Here is a 9,732-nt window from a genome sequence, read left to right on the forward strand (position 1 = left end):
ACCTTCACAAATGATTTAAGCAGATATGGGTATATCTACTTAATGAAACATAAGTCTGAAACATTTGAAAAGTTCAAAGAATTTCATAGTGAAGTTGAAAATCATCGTAACAAGAAAATAAAGTTTCTACAATCTGATCGTGGAGGAGAATATTTGAGTTACGAGTTTAGTTTACATTTGAAACAATACGGAATAGTTTCGCAACTCACGCCACCCGGAACACCACAGCGTAATGGTGTGTCCGAACGTTGTAATCGTACTTTACTTGATATGGTGCGATCTATGATGTCTCTTACAGATTTACCGCTATCGTTTTGGGGTTATGCTTTAGAGATGGCCGCATTCACGTTAAATAGGGCACCATCAAAATCCGTTGAGACGAAGCCATATGAACTATGGTTTGGAAAGAAACCAAAGTTGTCGTTTCTGAAAGTTTGGGGCTGCGATGCTTATGTGAAAAAGCTTCAACCTGATAAGCTCGAACCCAAATCGGAGAAATGTGTCTTCATAGGATACCCGAAGGAGACTGTTGGGTACACCTTCTATCACAGATCTGAAGGCAAGACATTTGTTGCTAAGAATGGATCCTTTCTAGAGAAGGAGTTTCTCTCGAAAGAAGTGAGTGGGAGGAAAGTAGAACTTGATGAGGTAACTGTACCTGCTCCCTTATTGGAAAGTAGTACATCACAGAAACCGGTTTCTGTGACACCTACACCAATTAGTGAGGAAGCTAATGATGATGATCATGAAACTTCAGAACAAGTTACTACTGAACCTTGTAGATCAACCAGAGTAAGATCCGCACCAGAGTGGTACGGTAATCCTGTTCTGGAAGTCATGCTACTAGATCATGATGAACCTACGAACTATGAAGAAGCAATGGTGAGCCCAGATTCCGCAAAATGGCTTGAAGCCATGAAATCTGAGATGGGATCCATGTATGAGGAAGCCATGAAATCTGAGATGGGATCCATGTATGAGAACAAAGTGTGGACTTTGGTTGACTTGCCCAATGATCGGCAAGCAATTGAAAATAAATGGATCTTCAAGAAGAAGACTGACGCTGACGGTAATGTTACTGTCTACAAAGCTCGACTTGTCGCAAAAGGTTTTCGACAAGTTCAAGGAATTGACTACGATGAGACCTTCTCACCCGTAGCGATGCTTAAGTCTGTCCAAATCATGTTAGCAATTGCCGCATTTTATGATTATGAAATTTGGCAGATGGATGTCAAAACTGCATTCCTGATGGATTTCTGGAAGAAGAGTTGTATATGATGCAACCGGAAGGTTTTGTCGATCCAAAAGGAGCTAATAAAGTGTGCAAGCTCCAGCGATCCATTTATGGATTGGTGCAAGCATCTCGGAGTTGGAATAAACGCTTTGATAGTGTGATCAAAGCATTTGGTTCTGTACAGACTTTTGGAGAAGCCTATATTTACAAGAAAGTGAGTGGGAGCTCTGTAGCATTTCTGATATTATATGTGGATGACATATTGCTAATTGGAAATGATATAGAATTTCTGGATAGCATAAAGGGATACTTGAATAAGAGTTTTTCAATGAAAGATCTCGGTGAAGCTGCTTACATATTGGGCATTAAGATCTATAGAGATAGATCAAGACGCTTAATTGGACTTTCACAAAGCACATACCTTGACAAAGTTTTGAAGAAGTTCAAAATGGATCAAGCAAAGAAAGGATTCTTGCCTGTGTTACAAGGTGTGAAGTTGAGTAAGACTCAATGCCCGACCACTGCAGAAGATAGAGAGAAAATGGAAGATGTTCCCTATGCTTCAGCCATAGGCTCTATCATGTATGCAATGTTGTGTACCAGACCTGATGTGTGCCTTGCTATAAGTCTAGCAGGGAGGTACCAAAGTAATCCAGGAGTGGATCACTGGACAACGGTCAAGAACATCCTGAAATACCTGAAAAGGACTAAGGATATGTTTCTCGTATATGGAGGTGACAAAGAGCTCATCGTAAATGGTTACGTTGATGCAAGCTTTGACACTGATCCAGACGATTCTAAATCGCAAACCGGATACGTATTTACATTAAACGGTGGAGCTGTCAGTTGGTGCAGTCCTAAACAAAGCGTCGTGGCGGGATCTACATGTGAAGCAAAGTACATAGCTGCTTCAGAAGCAGCAAACGAAGGAGTCTGGATGAAGGAGTTCATATCCGATCTAGGTGTCATACCTAGTGCATCGGGTCCAATGAAAATCTTTTGTGACAATACTGGTGCAATTGCCTTGGCAAAGGAATCCAGATTTCACAAGAGCACCAAGCACATCAAGAGACGCTTCAATTCCATCCAGGATCTAGTCCAGGTGGGAGACATAGAGATTTGCAAGATACATACGGATCTGAATGTAGCAGACCCATTGACTAAGCCTCTTCCACGAGCAAAACATGATCAGCACCAAGGCTCCATGGGTGTTAGAATCATTACTATGTAATCTAGATTATTGACTCTAGTGCAAGTGGGAGACTGAAGGAAATATGCCCTAGAGGCAATAATAAAGTTATTATTTGTTTCCTTATATCATGATAAATGTTTATTATTCATGCTAGAATTGTATTAACCGGAAACGTAATACTTGTGTGAATACATAGACAAACAAAGTGTCACTAGTATGCCTCTACTTGACTAGCCCGTTAATCGAAGATGGTTATGTTTCCTAACCATAAACATGAGTTGTCATTTGATTAACGGGATCACATCATTAGGAGAATGATGTGATTGACATGACCCATTCCATTAGCTTAGCACCCGATCGTTTAGTATTTTGCTATTGCTTTCTTCATGACTTATACATGTTCCTATGACTATGAGATTATGCAACTCCTGTTTACCGGAGGAACACTTTGTGTGCTACCAAACGTCACAACTTAACTGGGTGATTATACAGGTGCTCTACAGGTGTCTCCAAAGGTACATGTTTGGTTGGCATATTTCGAGATTAGGATTTGTCGCTCCGATTGTCGGAGAGGTATCTCTGGGCCCTCTCGGTAATACACATCACTTAAGGCTTGAAAGCAATGCAACTAATAAGTTAGTAGCAAGATGATGTATTACGAACGAGTAAAGAGACTTGCCGGTAACGAGATTGAACTAGGTATTGAGATACCGACAATCGAATCTTGGGCAAGTAACATACCGATGACAAAGGGAATAACGTATGTTGTTATGCGGTCTGACCGATAAACATCTTCGTAGAATATGTAGGAGCCAATATGAGCATCCAGGTTCCGCTATTGGTTATTGACCGGAGACGTGTCTCGGTCATGTCTACATTGTTCTCGAACCCGTAGGGTCCGCACGCTTAACCTTACGATGACAATTTCATTATGAGTTTATAAATTTTGATGTACCGAAGGTTGTTCGGAGTCCCGGATGTGATCACGGACTTGACGAGGAGTCTCGAAATGGTCAAGACATAAAGATCGATATATTGGACGACTATATTTGGACACCAGAAAGGTTCCGGGTAAGATTGGGACAATACCGGATCACCGGGAGGTTATCGGAACCCCCCGGGAGGTATATGGGCCTTATTGGGCCTTATTCGAAAGGAGGGGAAAGGAGCAAGGGAGGGGGTGCCCCCCAAGCCCAATCCGAATTGGGAGGGGGGCCGGCCCCTCTTTCCTTCCTCCCTCCTTCCTCTTCCTTCCCTCTCCTACTCCTAATAGGAAAAAGGGGAGTCCTACTGCCGGTGGGAGTTGGACTCCCCCCTTGGGCGCGCCACCCTCCTTGGCCACCCCCTCCTCCACTCCTTTATATATGGGGGCAGGGGGGCACCCCAGAGACACAACAATTGATCATTGATCTCTTAGCCGTGTGCGGTGCCCCCCTCCACCATAATCCTCGATAATATTGTAGCGGTGCTTAGGCGAGGCCCTGCGACGGTTGAACATCAAGATCATCACCACGCCGTCGTGCTGATGGAACTCATCCCCGACACTTTGCTGGATCGGAGTCCGGGGATTGTCATCGAGCTGAATGTGTGCAAAAACTCGGAGGTGCCATAGTTTCGGTGCTTGATCGGTCGGGCCGTGAAGACATACGACTACGTCAACCGTGTTGTTATAACGCTGCCGCTTCCGGTCTACGAGGGTACGTAGACAACACTCTCCCCTCTCGTTGCTGTGCATCACCATGATCTTGCGTGTGCGTAGGAAGTTTTTTGAAATTACTACGTTCCCCAATAGAAATAGGCAATGCAGTAGCCCCCGAGACACTGGTCGGGTGGCAACACCAGATCAGGGGATCAATGTGCCCCTTTAATTTTTTGTAAATAATGAGCGCAAAGCCCAGTAGCCCGCGAGCCTTAATGTGGGCACGGGTGGCCGAATTAAGGATTGATATCCAAAGTAAAATCACAGATTATGTGTAACGATTCTATGTATCCAAGTACTTTACATCATTATTTTCACTCCATTGTGACCGTTTATCAGTTGAAAGTGGCCCATCGTCGACTTCTACCCCTTGGTAGATGCTACGCAGGGTGTTTCCGCACTAACAAAACAACCCTTAGCCGATGTCTCGGTGCCCGGAGGCGGTTGTGTCAGCAGAAACGAAGCAATCAGATATGCGGGCTTTATAACTTTCCCTTAGTCATAGGAGCTTTAAACTGGGGAAGCTAGCTATGAGCCCCCGGTTACTGTTCGGCGACATCCGAGGTCAAGCCATAAACACTTCGGCCAATGTTATGAACGGCCCCTAATTTAATATAGTCATCGGATCGCTGACCAGTTTACGCTTATTGTGATAGTCAGTTTTCGGCTTTCTCCACTGAGGTGCTTGACCATGTGAGCTAGAAGCACAATCGCAGTGGTTCTCCCTTTGCACACCTAGCCGAACAAAGCGGAACGTAGGAGGCAATCACAGGAGCCGGGCAACCCAACTATTGACCGAAGACACAATTCGAAACCGATGCATATATAGCAATATCCGAGAATGTTTTTGCCGGATCCCTAAAGGTGTCCAGCGTTGCATTGCGAGACTAATGCTGGAAACGCACAAATAGTTTAGAAGTGCCATAGGCTTGGAAAACCAAAAAACGTCAGAAAAAATCGACGTCCGAACTAGATCAATTGTTCGGTGCCAATCAGAAAATTGGAAAAAAGTGCTTATGTCGTGCTTTAACATGACACATCCTATCTCAAGACTTCAAGCGGGTCAGCCTACGGCTTCAACCTCCTATCCCGAAGGCGGAGTACTTCTCATTAGGCCAGTTTAGCAAACTAAACTCTAGCGGCTTTAAGAGAGAAATTAGGCTCCCCGGCTAGTGACCACACACTCGTGTCGAAAAAAAGGAGTGATGAATAATAATAGTAATAAAAACTTTGCAACAACTAAGAAGAAGAACACTTATTATAAAATGGCTCATATGAATTTAAGAGCCCCCAAGTGACTTGGGTAAAAGAATTTTATGTATAATGATTGTATGTACCGAAGTACTAATATCATATATTTGTTCACCCGAACTTTAGACGCGTCTTAACCGACCGTCGGCTTCTCCCTCTTCGGTCATGGACCGAAAAGTGTTATGTACTCCACATGTCGAGAATATCGACAGTGTTTCCGATAACCAGGCAACCGGGCCATAAGGCTGTAACAGACAAAGCGCGTTCAGGGAACTTATGCCATATTACAGATGAAGTGTAAGAAGCATGTTCGAAGAAAATAGTACCCCCACCGATACCTTTCTTCGGTGCTCATTATTACTATGAGACTTGTGCAATAGATTTTTTGTACTCATGAGTTCCGTTGTGTGCCGACCATGATTGAAAACAATAAGAGCGCTAGCTTTCGACTTCACCCAGTCTGAGGTCAGAGCTCGGAGGACCCGATCGTGACAATCGCAGAGGTGCTCCCTTTACTACCTAGCTGAACAATCAGGAACGTAGGGGTAGGCACAGGAGCCAGGCAACCCAGCTTGCAAATCACTTAAGTCAATATGGTGCATATTGTGCTGTAATACACGAACAAGGAACGAAGCCGTACAAGTATAATCATATGCAAGAGGAAAAGCTTCATAAAGGAAGCCCCCAAATAAACCGGGTATTTGAATTTGTGCGTCACAAACAAAGTTTGGACAAGGAAATTTTTAGAAGCAACTTTTTTTTTCCAAAAAGGTATAATGCTTGGTCGAACCGAACACAAGTTAAAAATTTAAAACTTGGAGCATGAAGGCAACTTAGCTGGTTAATGTGTTCGGTATTGACGACGCAGTCCGAGCCTGATGCAGGACAAGGTTCCATCCCCCAAGCCGGTCCCGAGGTGGCGGAGCAAAGAGCTCGGCACTGCGAAGTTGTGACATAGCACGGTCAATGCAGGCCGACAGAGTGATGCCGAAGTCCCCGGCATGGGGTAATGAAGTGTTGACGAAGCCCCCCGTCCAGCCGAGGTGACGCCAAAGGATATAGTCCGGCTGGATCATTTTCCTGTGCACAAAAAATAGTACAAACCGGAGATAATAGTAATAATAATAATAATAATAATAAATTGTTGCATAATAAATAATTTATGCAAAGTGAGTAATAAAAGAAATATGTCCTGGCGCCGAAGTCAATGTCGATGCAGGGCGTCAGCGTGATGCGGTAAAGGCGTGGCAAAGCCTGAATTCACAGGTCGGTCCGAGTTCCGGATGCGGCGTTCGCCGGACTATGTAGGAAAACTTGACCCAACCACCATGCGATCGTCGTTAATGCGGCCACCATTTGATAGACCCATTACCTGATGGGCGATAAAGTGACGGCACGGCTATGCTGGCAAAGGTTGGCTCGCCGAGGCAAAGCCCTCGGTCCAGCTAACGTGACGGAGCTGGTCGGCTAGTGACGCCGAAGTCTCCGAAATATAGGTTGATGAAGAGATGGCGAAGCCCCCGGTCCAGCCGAGATGTCGAAGCCTCGATGTCAGCCGATGAGTCGAAGTAGGTCGGCGTGATGGACACCGGCTTGGAGAAGCAACAGTGCGGCCTTGCCGATGCAGGTCGTGATATGGTCGATGCCGGCTTGATGAAGTGACCGTGCGGCGATGCCGGTATGCCCGCTCCGTGTAATCCATGGGGCGGCGATGTTGGTGATGATTTATCCTTCGCAATGCCGGACTCTTGTTTGGCTTGCCGAGATGACGTTCCGAAGAAGTTGAGCTCGGCTCAACAAAGTGGCGACGCGTCTAGCGCAGGTCAGCAACCGTGGAGCAATATTTCCGAACTGGTTTGACACCAGCATAATGTTGAAGATTATGTTCAAAAGATTTTAAAGTTAGTGGGATGTGTTCGGGAACAAAACACAACACCCCATACAAAACTTCCTTCAAAAAGGATGTCCGAAATCCCGTTCATAAAAAAGATGAACTCGGGTCGGATTCGTTTTCGCGCGGAAAACAGATCCGAAAAGTGATGCACTAATCGGAAGGTTCCTGGAGTTTGGACGGTCGGATCGAGCTGAAATTTTGAGGGGTGGTAGATATAGGAATTCCGCAGCAGATCAACAGTTGGATCTTCCAAAGGACGTCCGAGCTAGAAGCCGGACACCACGCCTGAAACTCGTCCAGATTCTCGTCCAGATTTGACAGGGCTTCGGTATATCGAAGATTGTTAGAGATTCCTCCATCGGAACTCGATGAAATTTTGCGTGGTTGTTGTAGACTTAATTCCACACAATTCCACCAAAGGGATCGTCAAAGCGATGCTCAAAGAGGTGGTGGCAGCGAATACAAGTTCGCTATTCGGAAAAACAGCACGGTTGCCCGAGGGCAATGTTGACGTTGAGCCCCCGAGCTCCATGGATGATTCCTCCATGATCTTGATAGAGATCGAAGTTGATGTTGATGAAGTCCCTCGTCCGAACATGACGATCGGAGATGGAGTACAGTCCTTGGTCGAGCCAAGGTGACCAGTCGAGCCGGTGACGAAGATGCCGACATCGCAGTTGACCTGCAGACGAGCCATCGATCCTTTTGCCGATCACACAGCGGAACTCTCAATGAAAGCACCAATGTCGGTGTCAAAACTGGTGGATCTCGGGTAGGGGGTCCCAAACTATGCGTCTAGGATCGATGGTAACAGGAGGCAGGGGACACGATGTTTACCCATGTTCGGGCCCTCTTAATGGAGGTAATACCCTACGTCCTGCTTGATTAATATTGATGATATGAGTATTACAAGAGTTCATCTACCACGAGATCGTAGAGGCTAAAACCCTAGAAGCTAGCATATGGTATGATTGTTGTATATATCTATCGACTAGCCTGGCCTCGGTTTATATAATGCACCAGAGGCCTAGGATAACAAGAGTCCCAGCCGAATACGCCGGTGGGGAGGAGTCCTTGTCTTGATCGCCAAGTCTTGTGGAATCTTCCTTGTATGCGGCAGCTGTCTGAACTGGCCCATGAGTATGCGGCCATGGGGGTCCTCGGCCCAATCCAACTGATCGGGAGACGACGTGATGAGTACCCCCTAGTCCAGGACACCGTCAGGGGGGAATATGACTGGTCATCTGTCTCTGAATACTCCTCTGAGGAGCTATCCGTAACCAGCGAGATATGTGCTTCGTCAGATAGCATAGTCTGCTCTGAAGACCATGTTTTCACTCCAGAATTTTCCATCACCGTGTCAAATGGATGATGCACACGAAGAGCAGTTGAATGTACTAACATTGTTGACAAATGTAATATGTAACGAAAAAAGGATGGCCTGATATAATTTATATATAAGATGACGTGCTAAGAAAGATGGCATTGCAAAATTCACATATATGATGCCTGGCTAAACAACACTACTAGGAAAAGGCCTACTAATGGCGCACCAGTTTTGTCTACTAATGGCGCATAACTGGTGCGCCATTAGTATCACGCCACTAGTATTTATTACTAATGGCGCACCACCTAGTGCGCCATTAGTATATAACACCATGCGCCATTAGTATGCCTCCCAGGGCCATATTTAACCATGTGCTTTGGCACACTAATGGCGCACTGCGGATGGATGCGCCATTAGTATACTTGGCATACTAATGGCGCACTCTGTAGTGATGCGCCATTAGTATGAATATTAGGTTTTTTTTACTTTTCTGATTTTTGCACAGGTTACAAAATATATTATTTGACAGAATATAGACAGTAGCACACAGCAACAGCAGATTCATCGAATACAATAGAAGATTAGTCTCCGAATACAATTCATCATATTAGTCTCCGAATTCAAAAGACCGAACAAAGATAAAACATTACAAGTCTCGAGACCACGAGTATCGAGTTTGTCGGAAGTAATACTAATGCTAACAAGTCCTACTAATCATCATCATACAACTTCTACTCGTTATTCATAACAAGTCATATGATCATCATCTTGATAGTCATCGAACCAACCCTATTTAATTGTTCTTAGCACATGATCACTACTAGGGAAAAGCCTAGCAGCAGCGCCGGTTTTAGGCCTATCAGCAGCGCGGGCACCGGTGCTACCAATAAGGCGCTACAGCTAACTAGACAGCAGTAGCGCGGATGCCACCCACGCTACTAGTATGTCTGTTAGTAGTAGCGCAGATGGCAGCGCGCTACTACTATCTCAAACAGCGCTACTACTATCCTAGGTAGTAGTAGCGTGCACTTCTCCTCCCACGCTACTAGTAGCTAATTAGGAATTAAAAAAATAAAATTTAGATGCATTATTCCTGGATAGAAAATAGACATGCCCAGTGCAAAATAAACTCATG

The sequence above is a fragment of the Triticum urartu genome, chromosome 3A, assembly GCF_056163025.1.
Source record: "Triticum urartu cultivar PI428250 chromosome 3A, HENAU_Tu73, whole genome shotgun sequence".
NCBI lineage: Eukaryota > Viridiplantae > Streptophyta > Magnoliopsida > Poales > Poaceae > Triticum > Triticum urartu.